Here is a 21,237-nt window from a genome sequence, read left to right on the forward strand (position 1 = left end):
GTAAGGCATTTGTCTTGCACATGGCTGACCCGGGTTTGATTCCTCCACCCCTCTCGAAGAGCCTGGCAAGCTACCGAGAATATCCTGCCCGCACGGCAGAGCCTGGCAAGCTACCTGGCAAGGCATATTCAAAATGCCAAAAACAGTAACAACAAGTCTCAAATGAAGACATTACTGATGCCCACTCCAGCAAATCGATGAACAATGGGACGACAGTGCTACAGAGCTATATGAACCACTGAGTCAAAAATATAGTAGGCATGAGATTCAAACTACAACAACCAAACTTTAAAGTGTTCCTGTTTAGGAGCAAGCATGGGTATAGGAGAGAATATCAGGATATTCTAGAAAGGAAATTGAGCCTAGTGGTTAGATTGGTACTCGAACATTGTATGCCTAAAACTTAAGTATGAATAACAGAGACTTAATATTCTTTTTAAAGTTTTAATATAAAAAATTATTATAATTTTTTAGGGAAATATAGTCATAAAACTGCTACTATACATTAGCAAGCCTTCATTTTCTTAGTAGATCCCAAGTTGGTAGGTGTCTTAGTGTTTACTAGGTACTTTGGACACTCAAAAATTGGATTACCTAACTATTAATATGAATAGTTTTTGGGTTATACCTGAATCTTATCCTAGAAAATCAAATTTATAATACTTTCTCTTCTGATTACAGAAAGAATATTGATTTTTACTTAAATTAGATTTTTGATGAATCCAACAATCTATCTGCTATCATAACATTGAACTGACCAGTATATTTATCTTATTAATGAGGTAACCTGTTTATAATATTTGTATGTTTTAGGAAAACAAGTATCAACAAAATGCCCACTGCCTGTTTAACCTATCAATTTGTAGTTTTTATACATACTGATAACTGAATTTTTACATTCTGGAATAAGTTATTTACCCAAATTACAAATGTGCCTACACTTTCAAAAGTGCCAATATTTTCTTAAGTTTGATGTCTAGTTTCTCTTATCCACCAAATTTATCCCATCCCTCTGTCACTACACTCCAAATATTGAATTCCCACTTTTTTCACTCTTTAAAATAAAATTTTACTGAGTACCTATTATGCTCTGTGTATATAATATCCTATATACAAAAAAAAACTAGTTTTGAATAGAAATTTTATAGTTTATTCTTCAAAAAATGTACTCCAACAGAAATGTATATGAGAAAAAATTGAATTCTATTCCAAATATATTATATTTTATATTTTGAGATCAGGCATAAAAATGCTTAAACCCATATTTGATAAAAACCTAACCATAATTTTCAAATACATATATAAGTATGATATATGTGTACATATATATCTTTGATTTCTGCAAATTTGGGGGGGTTTGAAATCCTTACCAATATAAATATCAATTTCATTTATATAAAAAGAATTATATAATCATTATCTTAGAATTTTAGACTGGAGAGTTTTCTTTTAATATTAAAAAATGCCTGACTCAATACAACCCCTCAAGTAAATAAAGGACAAACTTCACTGTGTCTATAAACATAATCTATATTTTTTCTCAGGTATCTAGGAACCAGAGAAATCTTACCAAACAAGGCAAGCACACATTATTGGTTTGTCCAGTTGATATCAGTTCTGCCTTCATAATCAGCAAATAAAAATTCTATCAAAAGATAATATACAACTACAGTTATCCTATTCTTCTTTAAAACTCTCTCCACTAACCTCAGAATTCCAATTTATGGCTGGATATACCTGTCACTGATGACCCTGTCTTTAAGCATATTACCTGCAGTGTTTCTCTAAAAGAAATGGTATCTTTAATAAAACAAAATACTGCAGATGGACCAATACCTAGCTTACAGTACCAAAAAATACACAATACCACAATTTCTCCAGTAACCTACGTCATCTAAAATTGTCAGGGTATTATAACCTCTGTTCACAGAAAGTTCATGTAAATGAAATATTTAGTCATATGAAGTGCAAGACAGATATCCTTATATATTAAACTTATTCCTATAAATTAATTAATATATATTTTATATATTAATCAATTATCTCTGACTAAACTTGAATGTGCCCTTGTTAATTTTTCATTGTTTTGATCTAATATTCCTATTCTAAGGAAGTTGAAGATTGACTTAATCAATTGCATTATTAACTATTCCTCCAAAATATTTTGTCTAAAAATATGATGTTTGTCATATATGACTTCACCCAAATAATTGATAACATTTGTCAATAGCATGAAAGCAGAAGACAGAGCCTTGTGGCACTTGCAGATGGCAGTGAGCCATTAATCTTTTTTCTTTATACTTGTTCCCTTCATATTTTCTACAAAACAAACACATACACTAAAATTTTTTAAACAATGCAGAAAAGAATAAATTTTAACAATCCATAAATGAATAAAGCTGAAATTTTAATACTTCTTATTGCAATCTTACTTTCCAGAGGTAGAAACTTTTGATATTTGAGTATACATTTACCTATGTTGATAAATCTATTTAGTTAAATCTAATTCTATATCTCTATAAGTATTTTCTTAAAAATGAGTTTAGGGCTGAAGAGAGTACAGTTGGTAGGGCACTTGCCTTGCACATGGGCAACCTGGGTTCTATCGCCACCACCACATATATGGGTCCCCAGCACTACTATATAGAGAAAGCATACTGCTCTGATTGTAGAGCTAGGAATAGACCCAAGACACTGCCAGGTGTGACTCAAAAACCAAAAAAAGAAAAAAGAAAAAGTGGTTTCTTATTGTATATATTAAGCAACTTTTTTCAATTTCATTATTAAATTCATTAAATTCATTAAGTACTATTGAATTTAACTAAATATCTAATTTTCCTGAATTTGGATGGTATACAGAACTTATTCAGTTGTCTTTTTTATCCTTCTTTATCCTCAAATGACAAACTATCCAACTGCCACTGAATGAGATTAACTATATAGTAATTATGAAATAAAATCTATATCCTTTTAAGTATCCATGCATAATTGTATCTATTTTAGGAATATCTTTTTGTTCATTTTTGGGTCACACCTGGCCAATGCTCAGGGGTTTCTTCTGACTCTGCACTCAGGAATTATTCCTGGTCATGCTTGGGGGACCATGTGGAAGACTGGGATTCAAGCCGAGTCAGCCACATGCAAGGCAAGTGCCTTACCAGCAGTACTGTTTCTTGAGTCCCAGGAATATCATTCTACTTACAAAAGTAATATGGTTTTAAATACAGAAAGTAGCAGTATGTACTTAACACCTCTCCTTTAGAGGAGGTTGATTATTATTTACCAACATTATTAGGTGTTTCTAATTTGTAATTTTACTTCACAACTGCATGACCAATTTTTTTTATGGGGGGAAGGGGTCACTTAGTGGTATTTAGTGCTTATCTTGGCTCTGTGCCCAGGGATCACTCCTGTGAGAGCTGTGGGAACAATATACAATGCCAGGGATTGAACCCAGGTCAGCTGTTTGCTCAGCAAGCAACTGACCCATTATAGTATCTTCCAGCTCCTCTTGTGACCAAAATTTAATTCAACTGCAGTTCAAACAGCTTATAAGAATATTAGATCTGACCAAAGTTATTCTTTTCCCAACCAACAAGTAGTTGTATCTGATGGGAAAGAGTTGTTACAAATAATGTAAAAGGTCTATTAATAAAATGTTCACCATCAAAAATTGGAAGATAGATCTAAAAATTTAGATCTTGAGACTAAATAGGCATAAAACTTAATGAAACCTGAAATTTCAGTTGATTAAAACTTTTAACTGAAATGGTAAGCTAACCACTCAAGATTTTATGCACCCCAAACATGACTGACAAATTACTATAATAAAGACTAAAATCAAGTTTGTAAATCCCCCTCTACCTGAGCAATATTAGACTTTTCAGACAGCAGAATCTTGTGAAACCATCTCTTAAAATGGGTCTATTGAAGTTTATATATCTCTAATGAGTCTATAAGTCTATATATATATATATATATATGTATGTCTATATATAGAATAGACATGCATACTGTTGTTTTTTAAATTTCTCTGGAGAACCCTGCCTAAGGCACAGAATGTACTAGAGAAACAATTTCTGCATTTGCCAACTCTCAAGCCTCCATATTCAAACACAACTTTTCTCTTTGTCACTACAATTTGTAATTTTGTTTCCAAAGGATATTTTGTTCCCTTCTCAGCCAAACTTGTCAGTACACACTGGATCAAAGTCGACTTACCAGAATGGCTATAATTTAGATGAAATGAAATTTCAATTGTTTTGAATTAAGTCAGGTATTTAATTTTCTTTTCTCTCACCAATAATTCTGGGAAGCTGTTCACTTTTTAAATAAATAATTAGATTTGAGTTTAAATTTATCTACTGACTGAAACTTAACTACAGCCTGAGGAGTGCTGGACTATGCACACATCTCCAAGAAGAAACTTCTGTTTCTGACTCAAAGAAAGGGAAATAGAAGCATTACAGAAATTCCCTTACCCTCCTCTCCCTCCCACCCTCTTGTCCCCTCTCCCCTGCCTTTCTCTGTTCTTACAGGCTTGACCCCAACAAAGCTGTGGCAGGAAAATAGAGGCAAAAACAGGAACCCAAGAAAAGAACTGTCCTCTTATCTGGTGGAACTGTGTTTCTAAATGGGTGGATTCGATGCCAGCGACCGCCCAAACCTGGGGCAAGGCTGCTGCAATGACTAAGAGACAGAAATGAAAGAAAAATCTTGGGATCAGGGGGCTCACAGCCTCCAGGACTGAAGCCCTGTATTGTCCTCCACTTCAGTATACACTGCTTAGAAGCAGTAATCACCAAAAGAACATTCTTCAACATTTACATATCTGAGCACCTTAACATATGATAATAATCATCTTTGCATAGAGCTTTTACAAGAAGTTCTTCCTTGGGAGAGGACAGAGGTAGAAAATATACTGCACCCCACCCACCTTGGGCAACATTCCAACTCCAGCGCCAACATTCTGGATTTTTGGTCTTATAAACTGCCCATTCAGCATGTCTCCTTTATCTATCTATGTATCTATGTATCTATGTATATCTATGTATCTATGTATCTATGTATCTATCTATCTATCTATCTATCTATCTATCTATCTATCTATCTATCTATCTATCTATCTATCTATCTATCTATCTAAGTTCCCAACAGGCATTACTTTTCTTCTCTCTCTTCTCATTGCTTGCTCACTGTTGGATGCTGGCTCAACAACATGGTAGACCAAGTGTACAACATTGTAGACCAAGGAGAAAGCAGCGTTTCTGATCTATGGGATAACAAACAAAACCCCAGGGAATTGGAGAGAACCAGAGTGATGACAGAGCTCAGGGGACTCAGAGAATCAATTTTTTATCTGGTTTTTAATTGAGATTTTGTGGTTTACAATACTGTTAATAATGATTTTGATGCAGATAATTCCAAAACCACACCCATCACCAAGTCTGTTCTTCCCACAAAGATCCCAAGACCCCTCCCTCACAACCCTCCCTGGCTGCACCAACTCAATTGTGTGGATCAGTTCTCTTGTTATGTTCTTATCTGTCCCTAGTTTGCAATACACACCTTCCCCCAAAAAATGTTTTTTAAATATTTGTTTCAGGGCTCACTCCCTGCTGTACAGGTGAGGTCAGATCTAAATTAGCAAACCGAAGACTTTAAGCATAGAATTAATAGGAGATCCTAACTCAGATTTCATATGAGAATAGATGATACTATAGAAGGTAAAATTTATAAAGTACAAGAAAAGCATCAAAAGCCAAAATTACATAAAATACAAAGCACATGGGAGGCTAGGCAGATCTTGTGGAACAGACCTTGAGAGGTTTATATCTGTTAAAACTAAGTATAGAAACTCAGAAAAAATTAAACAAGACCCAAAGTCTCATAGCGTAATATTCAAAATGTCCAGGATTAAATCCAAAATTAATTGGCATTTGAAGAACTTGGAAAACCTCATCACATATGGTTTTAGACAAACAACAGATGCCTCCACCAAGATAATACAGATGCTAGAATAATCTGATAAGGGCTTTAAAGCAGCCATTATAAAATGCTTGAATTAGCAATCTTGAACACTCTTTAAACAAATTTTAAAATAGGATATCTCGAGACATGAAGGTCTGGGCTCCAGCAAGCATTGCTTCCCTCCAAAGCACATCTAGAAATCAATGACAAATCATTGTAAAACCACACCTGTTCAAAGTCTGGTTTGCCCAAGAGACCCATTCATCTCTGATACAAGAGGGTGGAAACTGTGGTGCACAGTTGGAGAAACTGGGATCAATGAAAGGAGGGATTCCCAGCCTGCATGTGCTATCAGCAGTCACCACTGTTGCAAAGCTGACCTGGTACAGGGAAGGACAAAAACTACATATATTCTAGTTTCTAACATAGTTGGACTTTGAGAAATAGTTTGCATTTCTGGCAGAATCTGAGCACTGGTACCAGAAATTGAGTCTGCTATTTAAAGACAACAGTGGCATGATCAGTGAAATCACAATGTTCCCTCAGCCCTGCCCGCACTGAGGCAGGAAGATAGATGGGAGAGGACCCATGGCAATGAATTTCTGAGAAGAAATAAATCCAATAGCCCTGAAGCTGCAAGAATTAAGGCTTAGGACTGAAAAGATCTTCTTGTTCCTGACAGATTCTGAGGAGGCTAGACCCCACAGAGACACAAATTTTAGCAGAGACAGGAGTGCAATTATCAGACATGGTTGTCGGAAGAAGAGGGGATAGATCCAAGCTGGAGAGTGAAGGCCTTGAACGCATGAGATCAAGTTCAGTCCTCAGCACCACATGGACCTGCAAGCAGTTAGATATAACCATGATCACAGACCCTCTAGGTGTTGCCTTGGTAACCCCAAAACACAAGCGCATAGGTGGCCCAAAGTAACAACAGACACACGCAGCACTGTACTGCTGGACCTGAGCACCTAAATATTCGACTCTCATTGCCAGGCCAAGTATCATGGGCAGTGGCTCTTGGCATCCTGAGCACAGGTAGGGAACCCCACAAAATGGAACACATAGATAGGCTAAGTATGAAAAGCACGTTGAATGAAATTCAGTTTAACATGGGAAGATAAAAAATGAACTCAATATTGAAAATGAAGGACTATCAAAAATGGAAGATGAAATAACAGTAATAGCTCGAATGGAAAAAAGAGAAAGAAAACATAAGACAAAGAAAGTGTCAAGACATTTTCAAAATTCTAGAAAAAAAGGGAAAAAGCTGAGCCTAAGTGATAGCACAGTGGGTAGGGTGTTTACTTTGCACAGGGCCCACATGGGTTCAATCCCTTATGGTACCCCGAGTACTGCCAGGAGTAATTCCTAAGTGCAGAACCAGGAGAAACCCCTGAGCATCTCAAAGTATTATGCCCCCCCCAAAAAAAAGCAAAAAGAATAGTCAGCCCAGAATTCTATATCTGGTAAAAATATTATTTAGGAATAAAGATAAAAAGAGGCATTCTAATTTATATAGGTATATTATATAATAAAACTACACTGTATGAGGGAGGTGATAAAGTAATGATATTTTATAATCCAATTGAAATAGACAAAATTTACCTAAAAAATTAAGTAGTTTGTAATCAGAGTAGCACAAAATTAGACTAATAAAATAATCTTTAAAATAAAAATAAATGCCTAAACTGTTCAAATAAACAACATAAGAAACATAGAGAGGTAGAAGAACAGAAAACAAAGGGAACAAATATAAATCAAGCCATAAAGTAATAGGCCTAAGTATAAGCACACCAAAAACCACATTATATTTAAAATATTTAAGCATATAACTTAAAGATAGATTGACACAATGGAATAGAAATTGTCCACCTAAGTGGACCACATATATATTGAAATAAACTTATATTTATATTTTTAAGTGATATATTTTTTAAAATTCCCATTCACAATTGTGCCTCAGAAAATCAAGTATTCCTCAAAAATCAGCTTGGTTAAACAGGTCAAATATGTATACATTTGTGTATGTTTTAGGTCTTATATATACATATATATTGGAATATTTAAAATATATAAATATTGAAATGAATATGGAAAAATATATATAAAACAAGAATCACTACTGGGGTTAAGGTGCTTATCTAGCACGCAGATACTTTTAATATATTCCCTGATGCTACATATGGTCTGCCAAGCACTGCTTGGATTTGTCCTTGAACCCAAAGACTTAAAATAAACCCTGAGCACTGAAGGGTCATACCATGACCAAGAAAGATTCATTTTAGGATACAAGGATGATATAACATACAAAGTCCACTGTATCACTGTCATCCGTTATTCATTGATTTGCTCGAGCAGGCACCAGTAACGTCTCCATTCGTCCTAGCCCTGAGATTTTTAGCAGCCTCTCTTAACTTGTCCTTCCCAAAGGTGCTGCATTGGAGGCTCTTTCAGGGTCAGGGGAATGAGACCCACCATTGTTACTGTTTTTGACATACCAAATATTCCACGGAGAGCTTGCCAGGCTCTGCCGTGCAGGCAGGATACTCTTGGTAGCTTGCCGAATTCTCCAATTCTCTGAGACGGAGAACTAGACAGTAAGATGTTGATGGGATTACATGGCATCAGGGGCAGTTTGTGGGTGTGACTGCTGAGCACTGGAAAATGGGGGATCTGGGTGGAGGAGGCCCAGTCCCGATCCAAGCAGGCTTGGAGATCTCAGTCCCAGGTCCTGCACACCTGGGTTCTTCTGCTGGTTCCTTTATGCGTGAGGCTCGTCCGAGTGTGTGGAGAGTGGCCGTGAGCATGGCTGTGGCTGGTTCCAGAGGTCTTCGGCTGCCAGGGCTCAGCTCAGGTCAGGGAGGGAAACTCAACCAAGCCCCCTCCGAGAGGCCCCAGTAAAGACAGCCAGGTGAGGGGGCAGGAGACTCATACAAAGTTAACCAACATAATACACCACATTAATAAATGAAAAAAAAATCACATGATAATATCAGTGAATATGGAGAAGATATTTTACAAGATCCACCCATTCATAATAATAATAAAAAATAAACCAACCTCAACAAAATGGGAAGTGAAAGGAGTTTCCTCAGCATAGTCAAAGCCTTTTACCACAGGTCCAAAGCTAACATTATAATCAATATGGAAAAAACTAAAAGCATTAGTTTTTTAGTCAGGCATAAGTTGATCAAAGACTGTAAGAAATGGTATTCAGTAGGAAATGTGCCACTGAGAGGGTTGTGGGATAAAACAGGAAGAGGACAATGTTTATGTCGGAAGGAAGCATACAACCTGGAGAAAGATATGGTGCTAAAAAGTGGAAAAGTGTTATATATGATTACTATCAGCAAGAGAACTGTAAACAGCAACAGCACAAAAACATATATATATAAAACATACATATGTATGTATATATATTATATACTTATATACATATTTATATAAAGAGCCTCTAATAGTAGCAAACTGGTGAGTGAGAGGCAAATGGGGTGGGTGGGGGGCATTGGTGGAGAGAAGTGAACACTGGTTAAAGGATTAGGGATTGGTGTTGAAACATTATATGCCTGACACCCAATCATAAATAACTCTGTAATTTCACCGTGACTAAATTTTGTTTTTAAAAAGTGCTGTGAATGTTGGCACTGAGCTCTACATAACCATTTATTATCATCTCCGTAAATAATAAGAGTGGTATTTCTAACTGGTACCAAATGTTCCCCATACTCACTAACATATCTGTTTTCACACCACTGTACAAAGTCCTCTTGAAATAATTGAAAGAAACCATCCAGCTGAAAGCACCTCAATCAATTCTACCTCATTGAGAATTCTACCTCAAATCTACCTCTACTCCTGAGGAAGCTATATCAAGATTTGAAACATTAAGTAGAGGAAATACCTTGTAAATTAAAAGATGCAAGGAACTAAATTATTATTTATCTCTGTCCTCACATTTTATAGAGGAAATAAATATTCAGAATGTTTTTTGAGATTTAGAATGCAAGTGTATTTCTTTTAACTCTCAACTTTCTAAATAAAAATGTAAAGATAATTTTTCTAATTATGAAATTAAAAATACATCATTAGAAAATTAGAAAATTTTAAAATATGAGAAAATATAGTAAATAAAATCCAATAAAAATTCATAAATTAAAACTCCTACTCTAGGAATAAGCATATAAACTCTCTTCTTTTCCCTTTCTGCCTCTCCATTTTTTCTCTCTCAAATACCTCACTTGGTAATCAATCTATTCCTAACTACTGTAAGCAATATTAAAATAAATATTCCTTTACAATACCATCCCACATTTATAATTCAGTTATGAGAATTTTTAGAAAAATGAGTTATGCAATTTTCACATTTGTAGCACCGTAGTTTATTCTCATTAGCAACCTTTCTCTGGAGCCAAGGATATAGCTTAGTGATAGAGTACATGCTTTGTCTATACACCAAACATGGACTCCTGCACATTAGATCTTATTTTTATTTACATATGACAATCATTGACTCGGTCACATATGATGTAAACAATTCCCAGTTTATCTTTAAGTTTGGTTTTACCAAACTAAGTCTTAATTCTGGGCTGGGTCAATAGCATAGCAGTAGGGCATTTGCCTTGCATGCAGCAGACCTGAGTTCGATTCCTCTGCCCGTCTCGGAGAGCCTGGCAAGCTACCGAGAGTATCTCACCTGCAGGGCAGAGCCTGGCAAGCTACCCATAGCGTATTCAACATGCCAAAAACAGTAACAACAAGTCTCACAATGGAGACATTACTGGTGCCCACTTGAGCAAATCGATGAGCAATGGGATGACAGTGACAGTGAAGTCTTAATTCTAGGAATATACGTGTGTGTGTGTGTGTGTGTGTGTAGAAATTTTTAGTGAAAAAATGATTGAAAGGAAAAAAACTAAATGTTAATGACTTTTTTGTGAGTGATAAGAGTATAAATAACAGTGGATGATAATGTGTAGTTTTGCCTGTATAGTTTGCATAAGGGTTGGAGCGATAGCACAGCCGGTAAGGGCAGTTATCTTACACGTGGCCCACCAAGGTTCAACTCTTCCACCGCTCTCGAAGAGCCCGGCAAGTTACCGAGAGTATCCTCTCCCGCACGGCAGAGCCTGGCAAGCTACCCATGGCATATTCGGTATACCAAAAAACAGTAATAATATGTCTCACGATGGAGACATCAATGGTACCCGCTTGAGCAAATTGATGAAAAATTGGTGACAGTGATACAGTGGCAGTTTTCATAACCACTATGTCAAGAAAATTCCTTCCACTGCTATACTATGTTAGACTGCATGTATCTATTTGGTTTTGCTTTTAAGTTTTGAGCCAAACTCAGCAGTGCTCAAGGATCATCCTTAAAAGTCTCAGGAATTACTCCTGAAAATGACAACTAAAGGTATCAAGTTTAGAAACTTATAAGTTAAATAGTGCCAGACAAGTACTCTTATGTCCAGTAAAATTCATGTCAATTGTTAGTAATTGTTTAAACACTTGCTGTAGTATGATGTTAGCTGTACAGACTTAAAAGCTATCTGGTCTTGGTTCTCATTCTTCATAAAAATCACATGAGCCATAATAAACCCTTATTATCATAAAACGTAAGCAGATATTTTTCATTTGGAGTCCCATTTCCTAGGCAATTCCATTGTTTTCTTTCTTTTCATGTATTTCTTTTTTTCTTTCTTTTTATTTTTAAGAATCAGATAGGAGTGATTAGGTGTTGCAAGCCCTAATCCCGCAGAGATGTTAATCATGAATCATGCAAACTCCAATCATTATGTTCTATCTGCCCGCTAAATAGAGGAGCAGGTCTTTTATGTATTTCTAAACCTCTACCATCTGATTATGCAACTGTTATCTTAATAGAAAAATAATTAAAAAAACTCTAGTGCTCTATAACTAATTTTTACCAAAAATATAGGTATAATTTCTAGACAGTCGACAAATTTTCTTTAGAAAATTCTATTTCAACAAGCAGGATATAAATTGAACTGAGATATGCTTAAGAATTCATATGTTGGAATTTTAGGTTGCTTATCTTGCATGTGGCCAACCCAGATTTGATCCCGGCATCTCATAGGGTCTCCCCAGAGCTCTTTCAGCAGTAATTCCTGAGTACAGAGCAAGGAATAACCCCCGAGCATCACTGGGTGTAGTTCCCCCCCCCAAAAAAAAGTAATCTGAAATTTTCTTTTCATTTTAAAAGAAAACTTAACAACAACTAAAGGTTTATTTTTCTTGTTGACATTTTTGACATTTTGCATCTTCATTTTATTATAATTACATATTTTTATAGTCTTTGATAGTTAGGTAACCTAGCTACAATATTCTTAAATTGGTAACATTACTCACATAGCCAGTTGAGAAAGAAACACAAAAGCATTATTAAGATAGGAACCTTTCACCTCCACATGTACATACTGGAAGCTGCAGAAGCACTGCTGTGTTGGAAATCTAAGAATATAACTTGATAAAGTAAGTTTTCCTCTATAATATTAATTACCAAATGTCAGGAATTTTTGAAGAAAGAAGAAAATGAGTGATTCTTCAATTAGAAACCCCACATGAAGCAAAATAATTTGCAAGTTTAATTTGACACTTATAGACATCTGGAGAAACATTTGGTAAATTTAGAGAAGTTCCACTGGATGTTTCAGAACTCTTTACTGCATATTTCTCTCATTAAAACCAAAGGCAAATCATTATTTAACACTACATCATTTTTCTTTCCATAATTAAAACTAAAATCTAACTTTTAATAGCATTTAGTGATTCATTTTAGAAACCATTATTTCTTGGTAGGTACAAAATTCCAAAATGTTATACCAGCTAGACAAAAAGGCAAATTGACTTTACCCATTAACATTGTAATTGCTCTCCCAAGTTAATCTCAGGCTTAGCCATGTGATTTGCTTTGGTGACTTGGAAAGCGAATGGATGGAAAGTATGCATGACTGAACAGAAACTGAGGATTTGAGTGATTGGGTTCACTTCTCAGCTTTTTAATTATACATGAAAACTTCCTGGCCCAAATAAAGACTGCTTCTTCCATGTAAATCCTTAACAACAAAAGACCAAAGAGAAAAAGGACAGAATTGTCATTGACCAGCAGTGACCAGATACTGATGTGTAATATCACTGTTGTTATAAGACAATTGATATTTTAGTGGGTTGTCACACACATTAATATATTAAATGTGCAAGTTCTGATTTTTACTCTAACAACTACAGAACTGAGAAATTTTTTTAGAATCAGAATTTTAAAAACAAACATGAAACAAATTAGTCCAGAGTTTCTATTTACTTTTATTATTTGTAATAATTTGTTTTAGATTTATCTAATAGATCAAATTTAGACACTATTAACTAACTTATGCTATCTTATAATTTTTATACCATCACACAACACTGTGCTTTCTTGTATTCTCCCAATAGAGTTATATCATAATTCTCAGGGTAACTTTTTCATGATGATATAAATATCCATTTATTGATAAAAATTTATTGAAGTGTGGTGGGTTTTTTCTTGCCTAACTTTTGATCTTTTTATATAGCACACCAATGGTTTATTTTTCTTTGAATGGGTCTTTATTATTTCTAAATCTTCATAGAGGAATTAAAAGAAATTAGTTCTGATGAATTAAATTTGAGGAACAAGGTTGAACTTCAAGCTATTTAGTAAAACCATATGAATGCCAATTATTCAAGTATGATCTGGTCATAAACCAGAAGGTTGCCCATAGTGTATACATCCAATATTGGTCCTAGGATGGGGAATTTGAAAAAAATAATGGACTAGTAGATTTGCTAGTTCTTTGTTACAAAGTTTGAAGTACTGCTTTATGCATCATCTATTTTTTTTCATTTATTTTGTTTTTAGTGCCACTCAATGAGGCTCAGGGCTTACTCCTGGCACTATTCTCAGGGATCATTTCTGGCAGTGCTCAAGGGATCAATGTGCTGCCAGAGATTGAACAGGGTTTGGCTACATCAAGGCAATCACCTTACTTGCTATATTACTCTTACCCCTTACTTGCTATACTAATCACTAACTTGCTCTCTGGTCTTGTCTGACCTATTAAAGTCATGTAAATGTGATTCAAATGAAAATAGCATAATTTCATAAATAAACGCAGATATATATTTAAACATGACCACTTGTTAATGTTTAGTCTTTTAAATATGCCACATCTATTTGAAATTGAAGAATGAATTTATTAGATATACCCACAAAATAAAATGCAAGCAGTAATCTAGAAAAAGTACTGATAAAAGCAAAGGTTTTGGCTAAGTAACAGTATAACTCAATAAACAAGGTGCTTACTTACAAATTAATAAATATTTTTGCCTATAGCTGAGACTGAGTAATATACATCAAATTCAGACAAAGTGAATTAAAATAAAGAGATAAGGCAGTTTTGCTCTTGAGCAAACTGTTAAGTAATTACACCTATTACGTGCTAATTTTCAACAGGTGCTGCTTAAATGTACGTAGTATCATCTTGTATTTAATAGGGTCTCTGAGTTGAGAATCCCTCTGCCAAGTTTTACACCAATTCATTTAAATTGGAGGAGTTCTTCTACCACCCCCAAACAAATAAAGATATTCATGTTACTTAGTAACTGTAAGGGGCACCACATTAATTATCATTCTTAATTTCCCTCCAGAAATCATCTGTCCATAATTCTGTTTCAACTAAGATGAATGAGAGGCAAGGACATTAGGTTTAAATAGCAGGCTGATGACAAACTGTTTGGGGCTGTGGCTGAGACTAGCTCATGAAACCATGAAGTAGAGAAAAAGTATTTTCCTGCTTTGTGATGCACAAGCTATAGAAAGAGAGGCCAATGATCTTTACAACACTGAAATCCTATCTGAAATAGAAAGTAGCTATGAATACGAAACCTTTTATAGGTTCTCAGGGAAAAGTTGTATTTTTCAATCATGAGTGGAAAGACCCCTTTTTTATCTTTTGGAGTTTGAAATTTAAAACTTTGAGGGGCCATATGGATAGTATAGCATGCAGGGGTTTTGCCTTGCATGTGGCGGACCAAAGGTCAACCCCCAGCATCACATATTGTTCCCCAAGAAACACCAGGAATGATTCCTGAGTGCAGAACCAAGAGCAGCCTCAGAGAATCACCAGTTGTGCTCCCAAAAGCACTGTCACTGTAGCACTGTCATCCCGTTGTTCCTCGATTTGCTCAAGCGGGCACCAATAACATCTCCATTGTGAGACTTGTCACTGTTTTTGGCACATCAAATAGGCCATTGGTAGCTTGGCTGGCTCTCTGAGAGGGACGGAGGAATTGAACCCGGGTTGGCTGTGTGCAAGGCAAACGCCCTACCCGCTGTGCTATGGCTCCAGCCTACTCCCAAAAGCAAAATAAATAAATAAATAAAAGTAAAAACAAGATAAGATATCCAGAATTATTAAATACATTGTGATCACAAATATCTTTGTACTTGAGATGATAATAGTCCTAATATTTTAAATATGGAATAAAATAATCAGTCTTGCCTCCAGATTATGAACCATCTACTAAAACTTCCTGGATTGCTGCAAACTGGTTTCATATAAGGCAAGTGATTGGCATCCTAACAGATTTGCTAGCTGGTTTTTACCCAATTTTCCATATTACAAATATTATAATTTTTAAGTATAGCAAATGGCATGCATTTTTATTGTTTGCAGTGATTCACTGTCTTGATGTTTGTTCCGATGAAAAACAAGCTTTGGAAAATAAGTTCTAAATTTATTATCATATATGTATGGAAATAGTTTTAGTTTAGATTTAAACAATCATGTTCTCATCTAGAACCAGATAAGAAATGAGTGCCAAAATCTGATGTGAGTCTATTAGGATAATTAATGTCAGTAATAATACTTACAAAATAGAGAAAGGATTTATCCCTGCCACCAAGGAAAACCAACAAAACTCTAACTCTCAACTTGCCTCCAAGATATTCAAGGACAGCGTTAAAAATCTTTGCACATTGTGTTCTCCACAATCATATAAAAGGAAGTATAATTCCCAAAGAACTCTTCAGTGACATAGTTTTGTGGGCAATATTTAATTGGTTTGTTTGTCATAACAAGAAACTAAACCACTTAAAGTTGAACTTTAACATAAAAAAGAAAAACTAAAACCAATTCAATTTTTGCAATTTATTTTCAGATGCCAAGGTAGTATCATAACTAACCAAGCAAGGAAACGTTTATGAAAATTGTTAATGTTATCAAAGGAAAAAAAAATGGAGTGCTGGAGTCCTCAGCTTTATTATTGCAAGAAAACACAATCAGAAGTGTGCTTTAGGACCATTTTATACAGTTATTTTACTATAGTTCATAATGAAAGTAACTCCCATATACTACTGCATTAAAATACAGAATTTAATAAATACAATAAACCCCATGTCCTCAAGGAAATTGGTATCTATGCTTCTCATCATTTTCACATCAAAACATAAATGTTTGGTCCAAAAGACTTCTAGACCATAACACTGTGACTGGCATTTTCATTTCCCAGCAAATATGAAGCCATTTTTAATGAAAATGAAGAGCAGAAGTGAATAAATCAGGGCAGGAAAAGAGAGAACAACAAGAGAAAAGAAAAGAGAGAAGAGGAAAAGAGAACAGTTTTATGTCCAATTAATTTGCTTATCTGCTACCAAATTTCATGATTTTTGAAAGCACTGGTAAGCCCACCAGTGCACAGGGCCTACTCTTGGATCTGCACTCAGGAAATACTCCTGGCTGGCTTGGGAACCACATGAGATGCTGGGGAGAGAACCCAGGGCCACATGCAAGGCAAGCACCCTACCGACTGTACTATTGCTTTGGCCCCCTCATGAGAAACTTTTAAAGAAGAATTTTAATTGAATTTTTGTTTCCCAACACATTTCAAATATGATAAAAACTAGTGTTTGCAAGAAAAGAATCTTCTAATTTTTTAAAAAAACTCTTTTGAATATAAATTATTTTCAAGTTGTTCAAAAAAATGTTTATGCATAATTAAAATAACTTGCAATTTTGTTTTTTAATCACACTAAACTTTAGCTTTAGAGAAAATAGAAAAACTGCCAGACCAATGTTGTTAAACTTAAAGAATATTATGATTATATTTTAATAAATACATTTTACAAAAATATTTTAAATCTTATAAAGAAGTATGTTATAATATTAGTATATATTTTATACTAATCAAAACTAAAGCTTATACTACTAGCAAGGATTTCTTCTATTTGAAAATATATTTTAATTTTACTGCAATTTCAATTATTTAAAAGTCACTTAACTATAATTGCACACAATACTTTCCCCATTTTTCTATAACATGGACCCATGGACAAATGATGAAAATTAAATCAGAGAATAATTATAATGACTAAAACTGAAAATGATCCCTGAAATTGGAGCTAACTATTCTTTAGCTAATGAAGCACATGGCGTGTCTAAATTAGCCAGTGCTCTAACTTTGTCAAAGTGATTGTTGATATTAAACCTTACATATCACCAACTGCTCACACTGCTGTCTCCTCTGCCTAACAGCCACCAAACTCTGCACTCTTTCTGCTGGCTAACATAGTACTTAATAAAAAAAAAAAGAACTCAATGTGGACTTCTTTTATAAAATATCATTTTTAGAGATGAATATAGTAATTTCATGGGAAACACACTGCTCTAATTAACCTTTTTCCCATTTAAGAGATAGACATAAATTTGCATTTAAAATGAATTGAAATTAAAATTACTATGTAATCCAAAAATGATCCACAAAGATATCTATCCAAACAACACAAAACACTCAACTCATACAGGTATACCCATGTTTATTGCAGCACTATTTACAATATCCAAGATCCAGACACAACACATAGGCCAGAAGACAGATGAGTGGATAAAGATGTTACATGCATGCATAATATAATACTATTCATCTATAAAAAAGAAGAAATCTTGTATTTTTACACAACATAAAGAGAATTAGAGGGTGTCATGTTAACTAAATAAATCAGAAGTTGAAAGACAGATACCAGATGATCTCTTTATATAACAGATATAGAAGGTGTATAAATTTTAAAAAGCCAAGGAAAGATGTTCAAAATAAAAACAAACCTCTTCACTCAGGCCACAGTGTTGAGGTTTCCAAGATGAGACGGAGTCTAGGCTGAAAGGTCCAGTAGAATGGTTGGAGGGCTGCTGTCATTCAGCTGGTGGTCACGGTGGTGATAGCATTCTGTGACAGCATTTTACCCCTAAAATATATAAACATTTACACTTTTGTAAACCAATATTACCCAGTCACCTTACCATTAGAAAAAGCATTTGGGTAGCACATGTGTCTGTTAAAGATTACTTCTAGGGACCAGAGCAATAGTACAGAGGGTAGGGTGTTTGCCTCGCACACAGCAGACCTGGGTTTGATCCAGGGCAGGGCATCCCATACAGTCCCCCGAGCACTGCCTGGAGTTTTTCCTGAGTGGAACGCCAGGAGTAAATACTAAGCACTGCCAGGTGTGACCCACACACACACCAGAAAAGAAAAAAACAAGCCAAAATAATTACTTCTATGGGTCCACACATGGCTGAAGTGGTAGAAAAGATGCCAGCATAAGTGAGAGCTAGAGTTTGATCCCCCCAAAACTGCACGGATTTTCAAAGCACTACTGGGTATGTCCTAACCCTCACTTTGTCTGTTTTGGCCATTATTTAAAAGCAGTTCTAGAAACAAGGAAATATATCAAAAGGCAGGAATGTAATCTTTTATGCTGGAGACTTGGGTCTATTACCTGGAAACCCATAGTCCCTGAGCATCAAGGAAATGAAAGGAAAGAAAAAGGAAGAGGGGGGAGGGAAGGGAAGGAAGAAAAGGGGAGGGGACGGGAGGGAAGGGGGAAATTTTGTTTTGTTTTTGTAATCAAGCTTTTTTCTAATGAAAACAACAACAATATGAAATAGGATGTTTTAAGATCATAGCAGTGTTCTCAGAAAGAAAGAACAAAAGTAATTTCAAAATCTAAGCCATAAATAACAGAAACAAGTGAAAATAAGAAAATAATAATTAGAAACTTTGGGGCTTGAGCAATAGCACAGCAAGTAGGGCGTTTGTCTTGCCCGCAGCCGACCTGGGTTTGATTCCCAGCATCCCATATGGTCCCCTGAGCACTGACAGGGGTAATTCCTGAGTGCAGAAGCAAGAAGAACCCCTGTATATTGCCTGGTGTGACCCAAAATGCAAAAAAAAAAAGAAAGAAAAAGAGTCTTTTTCCCTTCCTTTTGTTTCCTCTAGATTTGACTTTTCAAATTTCATTTACTATCTCTTCTTAAAACCTAGGGCACTCACGTTAGCCAAACCTTAAGATTGTATATTCTTTTGAAAATTAAGAATTAAAAATTCACTAATGTGAAATATGTTTTCTTCACTGCCACATTCACTTTCACTTCCAGATTCTTCATTTATTTTGCCCCCGATGCTCAATTAAATTGCTTAATATTAGGTTAAGTTTATGATATTTCTGTAATGCTGTTACTCTACCACTATTACTCTGTCTCTTAATACTAGAGAAAATGTTTCTCCAACATTTGAATACAATACAAATTCACATCTGAATTAAAAACTCACACTAGCACCTTCCCAGCAACTAATTAGTGTTCTCTCATTTGTACTATGTGATTCTTAAGGTGTCATATTGGACTTAGAGATATTTCCTTCTCTCCTTCAGGTAGTCTGACTGTTGCCATTGTTGCTGACCCTCAACAAGGGATTATCCCTATCATTGTTGGTCTTGCATCGAGAGAAATCAGAACTATTCCTTGTGTCTCTCCATCTCAGGCATGATATAATTTATTTTTCATTACACATAGTTGAGGAAAAACAAAACTAAGTACCTACATTTTATTTAAAATTTGGTAAATTGGGGGGGGTGTTGATAAAAATTATTTTTTCTGATTCAAGAGGCTCAGTTTCTCTGTAATCATTACCGAATGTCTCCTTCTATCTCCAATACCATCACACAGCTTACTTCCATGGCCAAAATTACTTTGAGTATGTCCATAGTTTCAAGTCTAGAGTGAAACATTTACAATAACTTAAAAAAGAACTTGTTTTCATTCAACAGGAACTAAGTCTGCCTTGTCAGATATTATTTCTTTTTAGAAGAGACCCTCTTACACAAAAGATGAAAAAAAAAAGGCCATTCTTTTCAACCAAAAAACTGCTAATTAACCGGAGAATAAGTTCTAATTTGTTTTTAGGAAGATAACCACTCTGGAATGTAGAATCTAACATTGGCCAATTGTGTATTACTAAGTCATTAAAATATCATTTACTGTGAAAAATAGTCACTGTCATCCTGTTGCTCATCGATTTGCTGGAGCGGGCACCAGTAACATATCCATTGTGAGACTTGTTACTGTTTCTGGTATATCGAATACACCACAGGTAACTTGCCAGGCTCTGCCGTGCAGGTAAGATACTCTCGGTAGCTTGCCAAGCTCTCCAAGAGGGGCAGATGAATCAAACCCGGGTCTGCCTCCGCAAGGCAAATGCCCTACCACTGTGCTATTGCTCCAGCCCATGAAAAAAAGTAACAATCAAAATTATGAATATTTATGCAAGGTCAGATAGATCAGTATGATGGTGTTTTCTCCAAAGTGAGCTTGAGAAGTCATACATACAATGATTGATATAGCCACAATTCATGCTATCTCAGTCCATAGCATCTACACTGAGATAATTTAAGCCTTCCCTAAATTTATTGTTATTAAACAAAATAAAATCCATATGTTGATTATTTTTCATGATTTTTGGGGGGACTACATCTGGATGAGGAGAGCTCAGAGCTTACTCCTGGTTCTGTGCTCAGAGATCTCTTCTGGCAGTGCTCAAGGACAATATTGCATGTATTTTGATATTCCTCTTTCTCTCTGCTGGCTGCAAAACTCATGATGGAGAGTATCAAGAGAGGAAGAATAATTAGTGATTTTTTTGGCAGTCAAGATATTTATCATATGACATAACCTGTAACAATAAGCATCCTGAAGCTGTTTTTTAATAATATCTCAAAAGTTCCTATCACATGATTTTCATTTATCATACCCCACTTGAGATAACTTTCATGATCCAACAAAATTTGCAAAATACTGCACGTAGTGAGGTCAGATTCTGACAACAGTATGTACTTCAGGATTAATCCTTTTCAGAAGCTAAATATACATTGGAATTATTCTGTTATATGATCCA

General features: G+C 35.2%; 1 pseudogene; it reads right to left on the reverse strand.

Moving 5' to 3' along the window:
• Positions 1-11,688: 11,688 nt before the first annotated feature.
• LOC129403926 (U8 small nucleolar RNA) lies at positions 11,689-11,801 on the reverse strand (annotated as a pseudogene).
• Between the last annotated feature and the right edge of the window lie 9,436 nt (positions 11,802-21,237).

This window comes from Sorex araneus, chromosome 3 (assembly GCF_027595985.1).
Source record: "Sorex araneus isolate mSorAra2 chromosome 3, mSorAra2.pri, whole genome shotgun sequence".
Classification (NCBI taxonomy): domain Eukaryota; kingdom Metazoa; phylum Chordata; class Mammalia; order Eulipotyphla; family Soricidae; genus Sorex; species Sorex araneus.